Source organism: Rousettus aegyptiacus, unplaced genomic scaffold (assembly GCF_014176215.1).
Source record: "Rousettus aegyptiacus isolate mRouAeg1 unplaced genomic scaffold, mRouAeg1.p scaffold_m13_p_12, whole genome shotgun sequence".
In the NCBI taxonomy this organism is placed as follows: domain Eukaryota; kingdom Metazoa; phylum Chordata; class Mammalia; order Chiroptera; family Pteropodidae; genus Rousettus; species Rousettus aegyptiacus.
Window position 1 is genome coordinate 77,420,033 of NW_023416287.1, and position 19,609 is coordinate 77,439,641.

A 19,609-nucleotide genomic window follows, 5' to 3' on the forward strand; every position below is an offset into this window, starting at 1 on the left:
CTTTCGAAGTGTTGGTCCCCTTCCGTTAGTTTTATCCCGGCCGGTGCAAGAGAGCACAGATTCACAGCCCAGGCTGCGGGCTCCGAAACCAGGGCGCGCTCAGGCCCCGTGCACGTGCGTTCTGCGCCCGCTGGACCCTCCACCGGTTCCCGCCTCCCGTCCACCCGGATCTCCCCAGGCCCGGCGCCCGCTCGGCTCCAAACCGGCCACCGGTTCCCGTCAGCCCCTTTCCCCCCCCGCGCGCCCACCCCCGGCCGCTGCAGCAGCGCGGGGCTGACCGAGCGGGGAGGCCGGACTTCGGCCCGGGCTGAGGAGGACCCCGGTTCCTGCCGCCTCCTCCCTCGCGGACAGAGCTCGAGGGGCCCCCTCCCCCGGGCGGGAGTGAGGACTCCCGGGAGCGTGCGCCCAGGCGGGAAGGCCAAGCTACGGCGGGGCCGGGGATCGGCTCAGGTGAGGCTGACTCCGAGGGGGCTCGGCCGGGAGGGCCCGTCCACCCTGCGCGCGCCCCGCCCCGGAACCGCGCGGCGGAGCGGCCGGGAGGCTGTGGCGGGGGGAGGCGGGGCGCACCGGCCAGGCGGCAGCCCAGGGCCAGTGTCCCTCTCGCCCGCCGCCGCAGCAGGTGGGGGTCCCGCGGGCCGCGGCCGGGGGCGGGGCCCGGCTCGGGGCGGAGCCGCGGCGGAGGCGGCGAGCGCGGGGCGGCGCGGGCGCGGGCGGGAGCCGCAGCCGCAGCCGCAGCGGGAGCGGGAGCCGCGAGCGGGGCCGTCCGGGCGCCCGCGGGAGCTCGCCGCGCGCCGGGGCTGGGACCCGCCGGGCCGAGCGCGCCGGCGCCGCGACCGCAGACAAAGGCGCCGCTCGCGCCCGGCCGCCGCGCGCTCGGGCTCCGCCGCGGGTAAGTGGCTCCCCCTGCGCCGGCTTTCTTCTTCCCGCCGCCTGCTCCCCGCGGAGTTCCGCCGGCTCGGCAGGAGCCAGGGAGAAGGGAGGGAAGGGTACCCCCCCCCGCTTTCTGAACCCCCACCTCAGCTTTAAAAAAAAAAAAAAAAAGATCCCCAAACAAGAAACCAAGCAGATACGAAAGTAGCGAGTTTCCGGAGCCGTGGGGGAGCCCCGGGAGCCCTCGGTGACCCCGTGCTCGGCGGACGGCACGCCGGCGTTGTCCCCCGGTCGGGGGCTGGGATGGGAAGGTGGCCGCGAGGCTCCCGGGGAGAGTGGTTAGCGGAGGAGAATCTAGGGACGGGGTGCCTCGAGGAGACCCCACCCCAAGGGACAGTTTGGCGCGTTTGGGGGCGCCGAGGGGCGCTGTGCGCTGTGAGTTCAGACGTCAGCCTCGGTTGTGGCGTCTGCCCCGACCTCCTCTCCACCTCGTCTCGTTCCAGGGTTCGTGGAGCGCCCCTCACACCGCCCCCCACCGCCCCCCACCGCCCCCCACCGCCCCCGACGGAGGCGCCCACTTTGCCCCTCTGCGGACCCAAGGCGGGGGCTCGGGGCGGGGGCCTGAGAGCGGGGAGGGAGGGAGCCCCGCCGCTGTCCCCGGCTGGGTGACCCCTGGCCGGAATCTGGCCGGATCGGGTTTGACATCCCCGCTCGGTCCGGGCGGCTCCCCCAGCCTCTGCCCCGGGCTGCTCTGCCTCAGCAAAGCCTTCGGAAGCCCGGCCGGCGTTTGCTTTTGTTCTGCCGGCAACTCTCCGGAATCTAGGGAGAAGCTGGGGTGGGCGGTTGCCCCGGGCGGGGGCCGTGGCGGGAGCTCCAGGTGCGGCCCTAAGGCGAACATTGGCGGCGGTGGCCGTTTCCCGCACCTGGGTGGGGAGTGGGTCCCGGGAGCTGGTCAGTGCGGGGAGCAGGCAGTGGGTCTGCAGCTCGCCGAAGAGCTGGGTGTCCGCCGCGGCCGCGCACTGTCACGCGCCTCTCCAGCACCCTCGAAAGCGCTGGCTACCTTGGGACGTGCATGTCCATTCAAGGATCTCTGCCTGGGATTTGATTAATGTCACCTCTGCCTGGGTTCTCTAAGGAGCGAGCGCGTCCGCTACTATTCGATTTAATAGCCATTTACAGGGAGCCTGTCGTTTGCAAGGTAGCAGTCCTACGATCATTTTCATTGAAAAGATATTTATCGAACACTTACTATGTGCAAAGTAGATGTGTTACAAACTTTTCAATTTAAGAGATATTTATTGAGTACTTATGTTCAAGAGAGCTTTGCTGTGACCTTATTTGAATAGTGTTTGCTGAGCACCTACTGAGTAGTTCCCCGCCCCCCCCCCCCCACCAACCCCTGGAGGGTTGCCCAGAGTGTACTTTCAGGGCAAACAGACAAGGGTGAGCGAATAATTCTTTGGACCCTTGAGACTTCAGTTCCTTTAGTAACCTGCATTTTAACTTTTCTGGACTGCTTATGTGGTATAGAAAGAGCTTCTACATTACAGCTGGAGGGTTTGTGGGGGGGGGGGAGCAGGACAGAACAATGGAAAGGCCTGCTCGGGGACCCCTTTCCAATTCAGTTTCCTTACACGGAAAAAGAAGGCAAAGCACTGTGCTAGTTATCAGAGAATCAAAGGTTAGTTAGTAAGGCAAAGCCCTGCCACTCAAAGGGATGGAGAATCTGTGGTGGGGACAGAAAGATGGCAAAGGACGGTCAACTAAATCAGGAGTTGGGGAGGGTGAAGCATGAAGCTAGGGCCAGCATGGACCTTTCAGCCCCTGGCTGCAAACTGGTGACAGCAATTGGGGTGAGAGTATTTTAAAAATCTCATTGAGATGGCTAGAGGCAGAATCAAGTGGTCTGAGGGTCCTTCCTGTTAAGAGATTTGACTGTTCTTTTATGCAGATAAGCTTGAGGTCCTTAGATACACTTGAATATCTAGATTGGCAAGAAAACTGTGGGTCTTCAGTCTATTGGCAAATATTCGAGCAGTTATAATGTTATGTATATAGGCTGTTATCAGACATATCTAGTCTAAGACATGGTCTTTGTTCTAAAGGACCTCACAGAGTTATTGAGATAAACACACAAAGCGACTACACAGTATATATGAAAAGCCAGGAGCAAATTCCTCCTAGAATTTAATGTCAGAAAATAAAATTCTGTCCTCATGGAATTGTAGCTTTCCTTTTATCAGAGAACAAGAACTTGCTATATGTCTAGTGTGTTTATCTTTTTACCTTAGCCTCCAGCAGTTCCTGGTAACTGCTTTATCCTAGCTTCTTTATACAATGATCTTTTTCTTCTAAAATTACTTCTGATCTCTCTTTTAAATTCTTTTAAAACTACACAATATTATTTTTTGTAAACTTGAAAGCCCTCCTCAAATCTTTTCTGGAAGTAGGCCCATTATGAAAGATGCATAGGAAATATAGTAGGCAGGAGATGAATGATTTGGAGGCTCTTAAGAGAGGAAAAGCCAAGGGAGATAAAAATAAAAACTGTACAGAGAAAACATAAATTGGGCTCGCAAGATGGACCAAGATTCAGACAGGCAAAGAAGACAAGACTTTTCCTCCCAAATTGAGGCAAATGGTATAAAGCAAAGGTGTGAAGAAAGAAATAAACCATCTTTAGACTGCTTCATCTGGAATAGTTGCCATTCGTTCAACAATGATGGCCCTGCCTGAGCATTTTGCTTTGTGTCCGTGACTTTGCTAGGTGTGTATATGTGTATGGGGGTGGGGAGGGGAAGGAGGGCTTCACCCAGCACGGTTTGGGGTTCACTGTGATCCCGCAGCTGGTGAGCGTCCTTGTCTCCTGCTCCAGCTGCAATGATAGCACTGCCTCCCTACCATTCTTTCAAGCATTCTTGGAGTTTTTTTCACCTGAGATGAACTTGATTGTAATCTTGAAGGACAAGAATGTGACTTTTTTTTTTTCCCTCCACTGTTTTCTCCCTGCAGGCTGAGGTGCAGTCTGTGCAGCAGGTGACATTTGTCTGTTTCAGAACCCCGTATTGTCCATGTCTTCGCCCTTCCCCTACCTCAGCGGGGCCTGTCCTCTTTTCCTGCCCACCACTTTCAGCCACTCAGAACCTTTCATGGTACAACAACTCTGGGGAAACACAATCTGTCATCTTCCTCTTGAATATGAATGTAGGTCACTGTTCTCTTTTCAAGGGTGGGGGGAGGTCTTTGCACATTAAGCCTCATTTCGGAATGAAAGGCTTTGTCCACCATGCGAGGACTTCAAGCATAGACAAGTGGGCATTGGAGGTAATTGGGGAGGCAAAGTGCCTTTCCTGGTGCTCTTGAAATTATGCTGCCACCTCCTCATGTAGCCATTCTTGGCAAGGGTCCTTGCAGTCCCATGACCCATAAGTCTGGAGCCTTCATTGCTTTTTAACATGGTGTGGTGGTTGAAGTGAGATAGCAGTTTTTCATGAGCTACCTATTATCTTGGCCTTCTAGTCTTTAAAGGTTAATCGTTTGCTAGACAGAATCCTAGCATGTGCATTATTTTAAGGTCAGGATTCCCAACATGGGCACCATTGATGCTGTGGGCCGGATCATTCTTTGTCATGGGGGCTGTCCTGTACATTGCAGAATGTTTAGTAGCATTCCCAGCCTCTACCCACTCGATGCCAATAGCATCCGTACACCCCCTCCCTGAGTCGTGACAACCAAATGTCCCCTGGGCAGCAAAATCACAGCTGATTGAGAAACAGTGTTCTCAGGGGTATTGGTTATTATGTATTATACTATATAACCATCCCCACTTTTCTGAGAGAGGTCTTATTTAATGTAACTTGGTTCTTTTTTTTTTTTTTTTAATAAAAGTGACTTAGTAAATGTATAATTAGCATTGTAGAACTTCCCATATGAATAATTTCATAAATCAGACTACACGACCTTTTTTAGGCCACATATTCTAATCTGGTCATCACATTAAGTCAATCTTTTGAGACACACACCAAAACATCTCAGATTCTTCCCCTAGCATGTGGCTGATTTATATCTCAGAAGTGTGGGTAGCAGAACTACGATTGGCAACCACTGCCCGCAGGGTCACTGCAATCCACTGCTTGGGCAGAAGCTGCTGGGCAGCAGTGGGTGAGGGAAGTGGCGGGGGAGGACCCAGTTCTGGTGGGACAGGACACTATTGTAACTTGAGGGGTCCTCTTTAAGGGAAGGACAAAATGACCAGGTGAACACGTTGCTAGGGCCCCTCTCAGGCCTGGACGGGTCCTGTGTAACGGAGGGGTTCTGAGGTTTCAGTTTCATTAGCTTCAGGTAAAGCTACCTCTCAAAAAGGATTTAAGGAGTGACAGGACAGCTGTGGCTGCAGGATCAGGAAAATATGCAGTTTCTTCTACCAAGACTAGCAAGAGATTAGAGGAGCTTCTCAAAGACTTGACTTAAACAGAGGGATGGATCAAAATAGAATTGTTAAATATAACGTAACCTGTACTTCTGTGAAATCTGCCATCAAAAATAAGAACTTCCGAACCTTCAGAAATTCTAGGCCAACGTCAGTAGCATCGCTGTAGGATGGAACAAGGGCCAAGGTTAGTTCAAGGTTTACAGGGGCATCCACAAGTTCCACTAGTGGATAGAAGTAGCTTAATGCACACTGTAGGCGAGGTTGGCTCCATGCCCGTTACTACTTTAGAAAGTGAATGAAACTCTTTTTTTTTTTTTTTTTTTTTAGGTCACTATAATGGTATTTGGAAAGTTTCCAATAAAATTTTCTTGATTAAAACTTCTATTTTGGAAAATCCAAGCCTAGGATGAGATTTTTCCTTGAATTGAAATAGGCCAGATAGGAAATACTTTTTGGGGGTGGGGGCGGGCAAGTAATTCAAGGACTTAAAGACTTAAAATAATAAAACTTATTTTTAAAAAAACAAACAACAAACCTTTATTTATCAAACTTTTCATTCATTTGCAGTCTTTTCCCTTAGTCTAAATCAGCCTTTCCTCAATGAAAAAGAAAGTGCTAGGGTTATTGCTTTAGTATCTAAATTTGCCTGGCTGTAGGTGAGGCTGATCTCTCAATATGTCAGTGTGCAGACTGAACAAAAATAGAAAGACTGTATACGAGAAGATTTGCTGTAGGTGGGATGTAAAAAAATAGCTAGTTTTCTATTTCTGTTTAAACTGATTTGATTTTGATAAAACTTTTCAAGAGTCCAGATCTGTTTGGAGATTTTGGATTAAATCTATACAGAGTCACAGAGATTAGACCTGTAAGAGATCTTTGAGCTCAGTGAGCAGCTCTTATTGCCCCATTGGATAAAGGGGAAACTGAGGCTGAGGCAAATTAGGTGGCTTGCCAGGTTTACACAAAGGTCAGTGCTGGGGCTGAGCAAGGAGTCCGGAGTTTGTGCCATTCCCTTTGATGCTCCATGATGATGCTGGAGTACCTTTCCATCGTCCTAGTCGCCAGAGCGTGTTGGTGGAAGGGAGGTCCAGGAAGGAAAAGAGTTTGATAACCTGTCATTTCTAGGTCATCTAATCCTGATAGAACTAAGCGATTCTAACTGATTATATCTATGCCAGAGGTGTGTGTGCCTATGGGTGGTACTGGAAAGAACTGTGGGCCAACTGAAACAGTTGGATTAGCAGAAGGAGATTTTCATAAAACTTCTCATGTTTAGCATGGTGAATGTAGGTAATAATGCTGTATTATGTATTTGGAGGTTGCTAAGAGAGTAGATCTTAAAAGTTCTCATCACGAGAAAAAAATTGTAATTGTGTGGTCATGGATGTTACCTAGGCTTATTGTGATCATGTTGCAATACATACAAATATTGACTCATTGTGTTGTATACCTGAAACTAATATGTCAATTATATGTAGTTTAATTTTAAAAATTAACTTTTCTTTATTCTTTCATTTTTACAGTAGCTAATTAGAATGAAAACATTTCCTATTTGGGAAAGTAATACATAGTCATTATGGAAAGTAGAAAGAAGAATTTTAAAATCTTATCTGTGATTGATTGACTCGATTATGTATATATTTCTGATTATATTTTGCTATGTTTATTTTTAGTGTTTTTTTCTCAACTCGTTTTAAAACACAATTTAGATCATCCCATATTAATTTTTATCTTTTTTCAGTTAATATTATAACAAACAATTTCCATGTTATTACAAACTCTTTGTAAATATTTTTAATGACTTATGCAAATTCGATACTTTAGAAGCCTTTTAACTTATGACAATATTCTGGTATTAGGGGACATTATTATTGCCCAATTTCTCATTGCTGTATCATTGCAATGAGCAACTTTGTGTCCATGCTTTTTCTACAGTTTGGATTGTTTTCTTAACATACATTCCCAGCTAGTGAAATTACTCACCCAAAGGTGGAATACACCATGTTGACAAATTGCTTCCAAAAATGGAAATAATTTCACCACATCATTCTTAACTAGGTTCTTTTATTTATTTTTTAATTGTTTCTTTGATAGGATGAAAAATATGTCATCGTTGCTTTCATTTTCATTGTGGTTAAACATTTCTCTATAGAATTGTTACCTGCTTATATTTTCTGTTAATTATCTATTTTTCTATTTACATTTAGTTTGTTAAAAAAAAGTTGATCTGCATGTAGAGGACCCATTTTTTAAAAAAAGGAAAAAACAATAAACTGCTGATTTTGTGGATATTTTATGAAGACTTCCATCCAACCTCAGTGTTCCAGAATTCTAACACTTCAAGGGCTATGTTTCAGGCTAAACTTTTGTTCAAATTGGTGGAGCTGCCCATTCAGTTCCTGAGGCAAGTTCAGATGGATAGGAGCAATCTCCCCTTGGAACTAGCCAACACGCAGTGAGCATTTTTTCAGTGCTCCCCAGCTTGCAAAATGGGTACTGTTACCATATCTATTTATATATGAGGCAAGCGTTGCACTGAAAGGTAAAATAACCATAATCACATATACTTTTAAAGGGGTTCTGATCACCAATTCCAGTATATCTGTGGGGGATTCACCATACATCGAAGCAATGCTCGGACACCAGCCAGGTGAACTACAATTCAACTCAATTTTGACTCTACCTAGAGATGGCATCACATCCCACAGGCAAAGGTCTCTGTCCTACAAGAACCCCCTCTACTTCAGATGTCAGTCCCAAGCCTAGGTTGTTACCTGTGCTTGTGACCCACTGGCTATAAATCAGAGGTTCTCATAACCCACTCTGTGGGTTCAATTAATTTGCTAAAACTGCTCACAGAATTCAGGAAACCTGTTTACTCCTAGATCACCTGTTTATTATGATGGATAGTAAAGGATACAAATCAACAGCCAGTTGAAGAGATACTTAGTCCTGGATGAAGGAGCTTCTGTCCTTGTGGAGTTCAGGGCTTGGCATGTGGCCATGTTCTGATTTCCCAGCCCCCTCCTTTTGGGTTTTTAGGTAGGCTTCATTACATAGGCATGATTAATTAACTCATTGGCCATTGGTGATTGATTTTAACCTCTCCCCTCCCCAGAACTCAGGGGGTGGGACTGAAAGTTTCATCTGCCTATTTATATTTGGTTCCTGTGGCAACCAGTACCCATCATTTGGAGCTTTCCAAAAGTCACCTTCATTAACGCAAACCCAGTGATGATGGTGTGGAGCTTGTTATAAATAACGAGACACCCACTTCACCTTGGCTGTGAAGGGATTTCATATCCGAAGACGAGACTAAATATTTTGACAAAAGATGGTCTCATTACTCTTATTGCTCAGGAAATTCCAAGGATTTCGGGAGCCGTGAGCCAGGCACCGAGGACGTGAATGAAGACCAAATGTATGTGAGAAATATATTTTGTTCATCCGAATAGCCAAATACATGTTTCTTTTAAATCACAATTTTGCAGCGTTTAACCACTGTCATACTACTTGTGCGTCTTTGTTAAAGTGACCTGCCTCAGTTGTGTAGTCGGTCTTTGAGGGAGCCGAGTGGGCTTAGGAATATTAGCGACTTCCTCCTAACTCTACTGCCTATTTCTGGGAGAACTTCACAGTGTAAAGTAATTTTACTATCTTAAACTTCCTCACTGTATCTTCTATTTCTCTTACCCCCTCTTCTGGATTTTCGATCCTAGCTACATTCTAATAGTTTCTCCTGACACGTCTTTTAAGCCACACCGTGTCTCTTCAGCTGCATCTCATCTGCAATTAAATTCATCTGTTGCATTCTTCACTTTAGTTTTAGAATTTCTAGTTCATTTCAAATCTTTAATATAACTTTATGTAGTTCCTGGTTCCTTGTTTTGAAAATTTTAAGCCTGACAAATCTTCTGGAGTACAGTAAGTATAGTTATTTTACATTTTGCGTCTGGTAATTTTTCCATCTGTAATACTTACGTGTTTATCTCTTCTCTATTATTTACTGATTCATATTTATGTTGCCTCATGTACATGGTTATCTTTGATTGTGTGCTAGATATTGTTTGAAAAAATATTTGCATAAATACCACATCATGAATTTTAAGATGTACATTTTGTTCACATTTTAATCTCTGAAATTCAGATATGGTTTACAATTGCTAGAGACTTGTATTTATAGTTGGTAGCATTTCCCCCTTTCACTGGTACTTAAAATAATAGTGCGTGATATATTTAGTGATTTTTAAGATTGATGAAATACAGTAAATTGAGGATTTGAATGATAATAAAAGTGACAAGTTCTAGAGAGGACTTTAAATAACTTTTGCAGACTTTTTGGGGTATCAGCAATCCTGGCTGAATCTAGGGGTTTGGGGATTTCTAGGCTACCCAGATGACATGAAGCCAGGCTAGTTTATTTTTGGTTTTCTCTTACTCCTAGGGTCTAGCTCTTTGGGGTCCTAACTGTAAGAGTGAAGTAGTTTACCAGGCCTTAACCCTAGGGATGCCCTGACCCTGTGAGGCCACTAAGAGTGCTGCTCAGCTTCCTCTTTCAGGTGGACAGTTTCCCCACCTGGGTAAAAGTGGTCCCTAATACCTAGACCCACTTCTCTGGATCTCTTGCTCCCAGATCTTAAGCCTGAAGTCCCTCCCTATTCTTGTTAGTTCTTTGATGCTTTAAGGAAGAATTAAAAAAATATTTTTCATCCAGGTATCTTAGTTGTGATCATTGGGCAATTTGGTTTGAATTACCCAGTTCACTGGAAGGAGGCAGAAGTAAGCCTGATCTATCTTAGAGACTAACAGGAGAGGAACATGAAACATCAGCTGCTCTTCGTCTGCTCATGACTAAAGAACTTTCTCCATCAACTTGAAATATGTCATCCTGGTCACAGCTGGAAAGCAGAGGTTGGGAAGAACAAATTCCCACAAACTAGACATATCTACATTTAGACATCTTTCTTTATATAGAAAAAGCTAATTCCTTAGGCTTTTCTTAATAAGGCAGGTGACCTTGCAGGAGTGGTATGTGGAGCCCCATTAGTCATCAATTTCCATCTGACTTTTTCCTTCTCACCCATTCCATCTTGCGGGAAGACAGGAATTGAGGACCACAGGACGGGATGAGGGAGGAAGAGGCTTTCTATTTCAGCAACTGTTAGGAAGTAAAACAAGTAGGCTATACTTTAGTGAGGTAAGATTCCTTCCAGTGTGGTCTGCAACATTTCTATACGGAAATCAAAATTTCCCATCCATGGCCAAGACTAGCCCTTGTGGAGGCAGAACTATCATGTCCAGGCTCAGGAGTCAGGATGGCCTTTCTAGGGTACTCTTCTTAAATCTAATGTTTCAAAAGCTTTCTGACCCTTTCCAGCTTTTAGAAGGCACGTGCTTACCCATGTGTTCTCAGTATCTGCAGCCAAATCTACTTTCCCCTACCTCGCTCTGACTCTCATAGATGTGTTCGTCCAACTTTCATGAAGCCAGAGAAATTTATAATGAGAAAAATATATTTGCTGAGTTTGTAGCAGTTCGGCAAGGGGTATGGAATGGTGGGAGACCTCCTTTACTACCTTACCAGAGCCTCCACAGGCTTTTTTGAGTGCACTCTTGTTTTTATTTTGGGGTACCTTTCTCCCTAGAAACCCCAGAGCTGTCCTCTCAGGAAATTGCTATTCTTACAGGGAACCACGGGTTCTCTTTCGCCTTTCAGGTGTGTAGCCATTGGGTAAAGTGAAGGAAAGTATGGGCAGCAGGGATCTGCCCCCTGGAAGGGGCTTGTTTGGGCGGGGTGGGGGGGGGCTCCCTACCAACTTTTGGGAGACCACATCATACCTTTTATGTATTGCACGATTTTAATTTAATTTTACAATATTTCACACAATGGAAAGATTATATATACCTTAGACCACCTATCTCTAGAAATAGAAATCCTCTAGTTAGGTTTTAATAACTGTCCTAAAAGGAACAAATCACTCCCAGGTCATTTTAGATTGGGACTGAGCCCTTTGGAAGAAATGATAAGTGACAATTCATTTTGAAGAAACAAATTTTCTGTTCTCCCAGAAAATGTGCCTGTCCACAATTATTTTTGGAGGCAGGATTACTAGAGAACCCCACCAGCCCCAAGAATTTGTGCACCAGGATGTCTGAAAACTCTTCAGCCTGAAACTAAGTTAATTCCGCTAGCATGATTTGCTTTAGGTACAAGCCAAATTTCTTTATCAGTGACTTAGGCTCTTAAGCTGATTTTTCTAAAGATCAAGGTCACTTTTATATATCTACTGTCAAATTTTCCATTTAGGTGAAGTTTTTTCCAACCCTTTTTGAGACCATTTTATCCGCTAATAAGAGATAATACACTGTGACTTCAGTAACATATATGAGAGCCATAAGGAGTTCAAAGTTAGCCGAGCAAATTCTTTTTCTTGTCACAGAGACCGGGACATTGCTTTCGGGATGTGGTGGTAATGGTACCTTTTAGCAAGAATGCAGAACTTTTTAGAGGACTGAGAACAGTAAAGTATTATAGCTCTTACAGAATAAAGAAAGGGATGAAGAGTTCAGAAATCTGAAACGATTTTAGGAGGAGAATAAGGAAGGCGATTGTAGCAAAACACTTAGTTAGAGGTGAGAACTATATCAGAATGGAATAACTACGGTGAACTGCTTTGAGCTTTCCAGATCAGAGGAGAGAAAAATGAAAAAATTTTGACCAACACCCACTGTATAGGACTCAGGGCTTTAACAATCCACCCATCTGCTGCTGTGCAAGAAAGCCAGTGAAATCTGTGCTATCAAAATGATAGAACTTTAGGACATACAAAGAGATGGTTTTTTTTACACTGTGAGTGAGAATATGTCTGGTCAGTAGTTCTGGGCGTGTTGCGACCTAAATAACTGTTTGTTTTACTCTACTTAATCAACTTTTTTTGAGATGAGTGGAGACTAAAGACAAATAAAAGACTTAGGTCATTATTTTGTGGGGTTTCTGGATGAAGAATGATGGGGAGTGTGAATTTAACGTGAGAATGCTCTTAGTTTATTATTAAAGTATTTTAGTTAAAAGGTAAAATCTTATTTCTAAATTTTTGTGCATGCTTTCATTCTTTGAAAGTTATTCAGTGAATTTGTTAATCCTGAAAACCCCTTTTTTTTATGAGCAGTCTTTGAAAGTGAACCTGAAATGCATTTATGGAGCAAGAGGCACTAAAAATCGTTTGGCTTCTTTCTTCAATTTATTCAGAAGCTGATTCCCAGAACCAAAGACCTATTAGTCCTTTAACAGCTGACTTTTCTCTTATTTAACCAACAAACAATACAGTGTTTTTCTCGACACTCCTGAATTTAGGATTTGGCTTCCATAACATATTAAATAATCTTCTAGTCTTCCACCTTTCCTATTGGTAAGAAATTATAAGAGCATTATTTAATTATCACCACTAAAAGCAATGTCAGATTTCAGTAATCTAAAACCATATCGCCTTAAACTGAGATTATTTGAAATAAGACCTTTCCAGTAGTGAAGAACTAAAAAAGAAGCTATACATCTGTAGATACAGGAGCATATACATAAACAGTTATGATTATGGGGTAATCATAAGCCTTTTTTCTGTAAGGACATGTAAGACGTAGTAGTGGTAAAGCAAGAAGTAGCTGGTTAAAGGATTTTTTATTTTTATTTTATGATTTTTAATACTATTTCATTTTTATTTATTATTTTTAATTTTTTTGTTGTTTCTAATGAAATTTTATTCATCACCTATCAAGGCAAGTCATTTAAAGTAGAGCTTTTGGTGAACTGGTAATAATTTTATCTTAAAATTATATTCTAACTTCACAATTCTTTTTTATTTTTTATTTTTCAATTACTTTTTTCAATTATTTTTATTTTTTTTAATGAATAGTTTACATTTACTATTATATATTAGTTTCAGGTGTACAGCATAGTGGGTAGACATTATTATTATTTATGGTGTGATCCCCCAATTTTTCTAATACCCGCAGGACGCTATACATAGTTATTACAGTATTATTGAGTATATTCCCTTTGCTGTATTTTACATCGCTGGGACCATTTTGCAACCACCAATATCTACTTCTTAATAGTATTTTTTTTTTATTATGGTGACATTGATTAACGAAATCCAGTAAGTTTCAGCTGTATAATTCAACAGTAAGGCATACATATGTTTACGCTGTGTGTTCACCTCCCCTAGTTAGATTTCTTTCTGTCACTACGTACTTGACCCACTTTACCCCATCTTCCTCCCCTGTCCTCTGGTAACCACTAGTCTATTATCCATGACCACGAATCTCTGTTTGTCCTGTTCATTTGTTGCTTTTAGGTTATATCCCATATATAAGTGATATCATGTAGTTTTCTTCTTTTTCTATCTGTCTTATTTTGCTATCCATGTTGTTGCAAATAATAGTATTTCATCTCTTCTTATGGCTGAATAATATTCCATTATATATATGTACCACAGCTTCTTTAGCCAATCATCTATCATAGGACACTTCAGTTGCTTCCATGTCCTGGCCACTGTGAAAAGTGTTGCTATGAACATTTGCATGCAAATATCTTTTCGGATGTGGGTTTTCAGGTCTTTGGGGTAAATATCCAGTAGAGGGATTGCTCGATCATACGGTAGATCAACTTTTAGTTTTCTGAGGAACCTCCATACTGTTTTCCATAGTGGCTGTACCAATTTTCAGTCCTACCAGCAGTGTATAAGGGTTTTTTTTTTCTCTGGGTTGCTAGTATCTTTATTTAGGGTTTTCGCATCTACATTCATGAGGGATATTGTTCTGTAGTTTTCTTTTTTGTGTGTTATCTTGACCAGGTTTTGGTATGAGGGAAACGTTGACGTCATAAAATGAGTTAGGATTATTACCCCCTCTTAATTATTTCATTTTAAAAATAAGGACATATTTTTGTTTAGTAAATAAAGAAAAATTAAGAAGGTGCAAAAGAAAAGAAGCCACCATATATGAGATCCTGCAGTTCTGAATTTAACCTCTGGATGTCTTTCTCGGTGGAAATTCTGTGTTTTTTTATGAATCATCGGATCAAAATCAATAGGAGCACATGTTTAGCATACATTGTGTGTATCCTCCATGGTTTTATGCAACTCACATCGTGCAGCGTTTTATAGTGTGCTCTCAGGGCAGTGTCTTCTTTGAGCCTCCCAGTGCCACGGTCCAGTATGTTGGGTCAGTATTCGATGATTCCTATTTATGGGGTGGTGAGGGGGGTGCAGAATGTAACCTTGGGGAAGATGGCTGACTTGTCCGCGATGACGTAGTCACTACCTGAGAAGTCCAGAACCGGAGCCCAAGTTCGATTCCAAGTTCGGTGTTCCTTTAACCCTGATAGAAAGAACTTTACTATTTATTCTGGACATTCTTCTTTAAACACTCCAAAATGCCTCCTCTCTGGTTTTACAGCCACAGCATGCATTTCACTCTGTCTTAAATCATGGTTAGCTATATAATTGTTTTCCTCATTAATTTTAGCAGCACAGGCTGTCTCTCTTCTTTTTGTAGCCTTACTGTGTCTAGTACATCATGGTACATGTCTTAGTTATTTAATTTTTGTTTTATGAAATTGGATACTCAAGATACTTTCTCCCAAATAATTATCTATTTTTAGGAAAACAAACTAATAAACTTAGCCATTTCCACAAGACTAATGTTATTGTCCGCAAGAGAATTAGAACCACATGATGTTTGAGCTGGAAGAAAACCATCTTTGTGAGTATTTATTCTCTGGTTTTTTAAATGAGGAATCTAAAGATAAAATAACTTGCTCAAGATCACATAGGGAATTAGAGTTGACATGGTGCACAGAGCCTAGTTCTCTTAACTTTCAGCCCTGCTGCAATAATTATTACAGAGAATAATTCTCTTGGTTATCAGGCATTTAGATGAACTGTCATTGCTGGCAAAAAATAAGTCACACTGAATTAAAACTCCAACTGTGAAGAGGTAATCTCAAAAAGAAGAGATATTATTGGGTGTATTTTTCTAAGTTTTAATGAATGATTTTGCAGGTGTACCTCTTTTTAAAGCAAACTTGCTATATAAACATCAGCATTTCCACAAAAGGATTCACAGTAGGAATCCTTTAAATGAGAAGTATCTCAACCATGTGCTTTTGTTATAGAGTAAAATCATCTGCACTTGGTCAAATCAAGGCACATAGGATAGAAGTTGTGAAATGAGGAATTCATAGTGTTTTCTATCTTACCTACTGGCTTCTTAAAATGTGAGTGAGCCCTCGATGGCCTGGTGAAAAAGCCAGCTATCCTCCTCTTCAGCAAGGAATGGGGATCCCTCCAATTTCTCAATTTACCCCTGGACACCCAAGTGCTCGAAAGCTATTTCTAGTTTTCAAACATGCTAAGAAGGGAGCGGGAAAGATATTTTTGTCTGAAGCCATCCAGAGGAGGAATAGAAGACATTTCAAAGAGGGAGACAGTTCCCAAAATGTGGGGCCAGTGGGAGTCCTGGATAGCCTTCGCTAGTGAGGAAGTAGAATACAGTTTCATGAAATATGTTTCATGACAAATTTTGGGCCAATCCCTGCAGTCCTAGGAGACACTAGCTCCACTAGACATGGTTTGTAAAGGACATTGTGATAACAGATGTTTCTAAAAATTCAATTTGGTTTAACAAATAGCTAAGGTAGGTCCTGTAGGGGAGTTACAGTAAAGTAGCAGAAAACGGAGCTCACCGTCTTGGAGGTTAGCATCTGTGCTGCACTTCCCAGCTTTGTCTGCACGTCGGAATCATCTAGGGACCCTCAGAAAACACTGGTGTCTGTACCCAGCTGGCCACCCTAGAGCTTATGATCTGATGAGTCTGGGGAATGGCCTGAGCTTTGGAATTTTTAGAGATCGTTGTAAAGTGCAGACAGGTTTGAGAAACAATGGTCTATGGAGTGGTTCTCAACTTTGACCGTATTAGAATCACCTGGAGACTTTATATGTATATGAATATATATGCATATGTATAAGTATGTATGTGAGTAGACATATATGTACATATATATGCATGTGTGTGCATGTATACATGCATACATGAGTACATATGGATATACACACATGCATACATATATATATGTATACCACATGCGTGTACATGCACGTTATACACCCATGCTCAAGCTATAGCCTCAGAGACTGATTTATATCATTTGAGGTAGAGTCCAGACATCAATATTATTTAAAACCCTGGTTCCCTAAATTGGCTGCACATTGGAATCATCTGGAGAGTTTAAAAAATACTGATGCCTGGGTCCCACTCCAGAGATTCTGGGGTCTGGTCTGGGCCTAAAAATATTTTCAAAGCTCCTCATACAATCCTGGTATGCAGCCAAGGTTGCAAACCACCAGGTTAGTGAGCGAAATCTGCTTACCATGTGCATAATAGGCGCTCAATAAAAATGACTAAGTATGAAATGAAAGATATATAGAAGGGTTTATAAGACATGTCAGTGCTGAAAAGTAGTACATTTCTGGTTCTTTGAGCATTTCCGTAGGCCTGAATATATTATGCTGTGATTTGGGGTGAGGCAGGCTGCAAAACCTGATGAATTCAGCTCACGACCATTGCCTTCACTGTGGCTACCAGAGAAGCTGACAGCCAAGATCTTCCTAATTACTCTGTTCTGTTCTAGCTGCCTGTGGTATGAGTGGCAGATCTGTCTGCCACACACACTTCTGATGTGTCCAGCACTGTTCTTTGGAGAAAAATAACCAGGAACTGGCTCCTGTAAGATCAAGGTGATGGATTTAGCCTGAGGTGAACTCTGTACAGTGCAGCAAGCCTCTGCTGAGAGCCTGCCCACTGCCCGGGGTTAGTGAGAACTCTCTGGAGCACGAAGCACACACGTGTCGCCTAGTTTCCTTTGTTCCCTAGGTGATTCTTGTTTATTACAAGGGGTATGGGAAGGGAAGTATTTCCGCATCTGGCCCTGGTGAATGCAGCTGATTTCAGCTGTGGAGAGGCTCCACCAGCCTGGAAGAGGGGAAATCACCAGGCAGAGTTGTTCACTGCAGCTGAATCTGAACTGCTTCTAATGGTCTTTGGAGGCTCTAGGGCACCAGGGCACTGGTTCTCAGAACGGAGTGGACATCGTAATTCCCTGAAGGCATGTTAAACTACAGCTTGCAGGGGCAGTCTCCAGAGTTTCTGATTATGTAGGATTGGGTGGGGCCTGAGGATTTGCATGTCTCACAGCTTCCAGGGCGATATCGATGTAGATGGCCCAGGGATGGTCCTCTGAGAACCAGTGCTCAAGAAGGAAGGACAAGGACGGCATAACCTGTGTCATTTAGGGAGAGGACACTGTTGGATTGTTGCAAACCTGCCTACTGATCTCAAGACCAAGAATTGAAATGACTTTCCACCCAACTCTAAGACTTAGATTAATTGATTTTTAGAAAAATTTTGCAACACCCACTACACGTCAGGCATTGTGCAAGCTTTCCTGCGATAAGGAAGAGGAAGATAACAGTTACTTACTAAGCAGCTAGTCTGGGGTGGGCGAATGATGGACCAGTAAAGGGACAGCCACAGTACTGGGCCTTTAGTCTTCTGTAGAGGGAGCACAGGGCTTCCGTGGGATGCTCACGGGCAAGAGGAAGAATGGCTCAGAGGAGGTTTCTAGGAACAGGTGATGCCAGGGCGGAATCTCGGAGTATGACTAGGGGTTTGCCAGGTGAAGAAGAGGGGCAGTTCCACCTAAGAACAGCATGGGCAAAGCCTGGCATGGGAGCCGCAGGTGGTTTAGGAGGGCTAGAATGAAGTGCTTGATGGGGACAAGAAGCTTAGTCAGGACAGATAGGCAGAGCCAGATCCCAGGGCCCTGACCTCCACATGGAGGAGCCTGGGCTGATCTGAAAGCAAGGGGAGTTGTTGAGGGGTTTTAAGCAGGTTGAGTAACATGATCAGATTTACCTACAAGTTAAAAAATGGAGTGGCGGGAGCGTGTGCCTGCAAGAGACGCAGGGGACTGTCACTAGAGTCCCCCTAGGAAATGATGAGGCCACAGGGGATGTGACCTTTACATCATCTTCTCCTTGGATCGCCCTCTGCCTCTGCTCAGAGTTTCATACTTTTCAAAACCATTTCCAATAGGTGCATTAACTGGCTTTTTGAGCATTGACTCTGTGTGCTTTTAGAGTGGAACCAGGCACTCATCCTGGTGCTCCCCTACACAGATATTGTTTTTCAAGGAAAATCAAATTAAAGTGGATGAATGTCAAAGGCAGCCTTGGAGCAGGTGGGCCTCAAAAATGCAACCACAGGAGGGGCCTGTGTGGAAAGGAGCAGGCTCACCTACTCGGCCTGGTTGAGGTCAGTGAGCGATGTTCTCTACATGTTGTGTATCTGTTTATCTCTAAATTTTTAAAAATATTTTTTTTAGTTTTTGATTCTGGCTGAGAGTCATGTTTCCCTCTCCGTCTCCTACCTTGAGAACAGATTATGAACCCTGAGTCATAGCCCAGCCTCCTGCTGGCTTCTGCATCTCCCCACCTGCCAGCCCTTCAGTGGGGGTGGTGGTCTCACTCAGGGCAGTCTAGCAAATTCAGAGCACCCTAAAGATGTCTCTTGTTCCGAGCATGATGGAGGGTCTGGGATGTCCAAAGCGGATAAGACCCACTTCATGGGGAAACAAGCTGTGCATAAAGGAAATCGCGTACAGGGCTGCAGGGAGCTAACTGTAGGAAGCACAAGGGCAGAAGGAGTTGGAGGAGCGAGTCCTCTGTCCCTGGCCCATCTTAAAAAAAAAATCAGCAGTGATGGATTTCACTTGTGGCACCTCTCACCTCAGCCGGTAATGAAAATTTGATTTGTGGTTCGCCTCCTAGGGCTCTTCATCACACCATAACTGACACATCTCCAACAAGTGGCTCTTGAGAAAATCAATTCCAACAGGTCTCATCAGCATCCAGAGAGCCTCCCAGGCGTTTTTGCTGGTTCCATCTCCCCTGTCGCACCCCTTCGTCCTTCAGGCTGTGCGGTTTCACCTTTGGCTGAGGTAGGGGCTTCCTCAGAAGGCTGAGTAGGCTGCTGTTGGGGATGCACTGGTCACACTGAATAGACCGATGACCAGCATCAGGGAGCAGTCTGTGCTCTGAGGGAAAGGCAGCAAAATCGATAGGTGACCTATGTCAAGGTGGCTTTGTTGCTTCAAACCAGCACAGTAGATGTGAGAGGCAAAGTGCAGGACACAGAGCTGGTAGCCTGCCTTAGACCGGAAGAGTGGGTAAGAGCAGAGAGTAATGACCGTGA

At 44.0% G+C, this 19,609-nt stretch overlaps 1 protein-coding gene across 2 annotated transcripts in view; it reads left to right on the forward strand.

Moving 5' to 3' along the window:
• Positions 1 to 282: 282 nt before the first annotated feature.
• The window catches only part of MAPK4 (mitogen-activated protein kinase 4), a 130,648-nt gene continuing 111,321 nt past the window's right edge, over positions 283 to 19,609 (forward strand). Inside the window, exon 1 of one of the 2 annotated variants that reach the window (XM_036230047.1) lies at positions 283 to 450. The gene's annotated coding sequence lies outside the window, so the exon portion shown is untranslated. Of the gene's footprint in view, positions 451 to 828; positions 890 to 19,609 lie in introns of those variants that run through there. The other variant, XM_016148769.2, reaches the window with a different exon arrangement.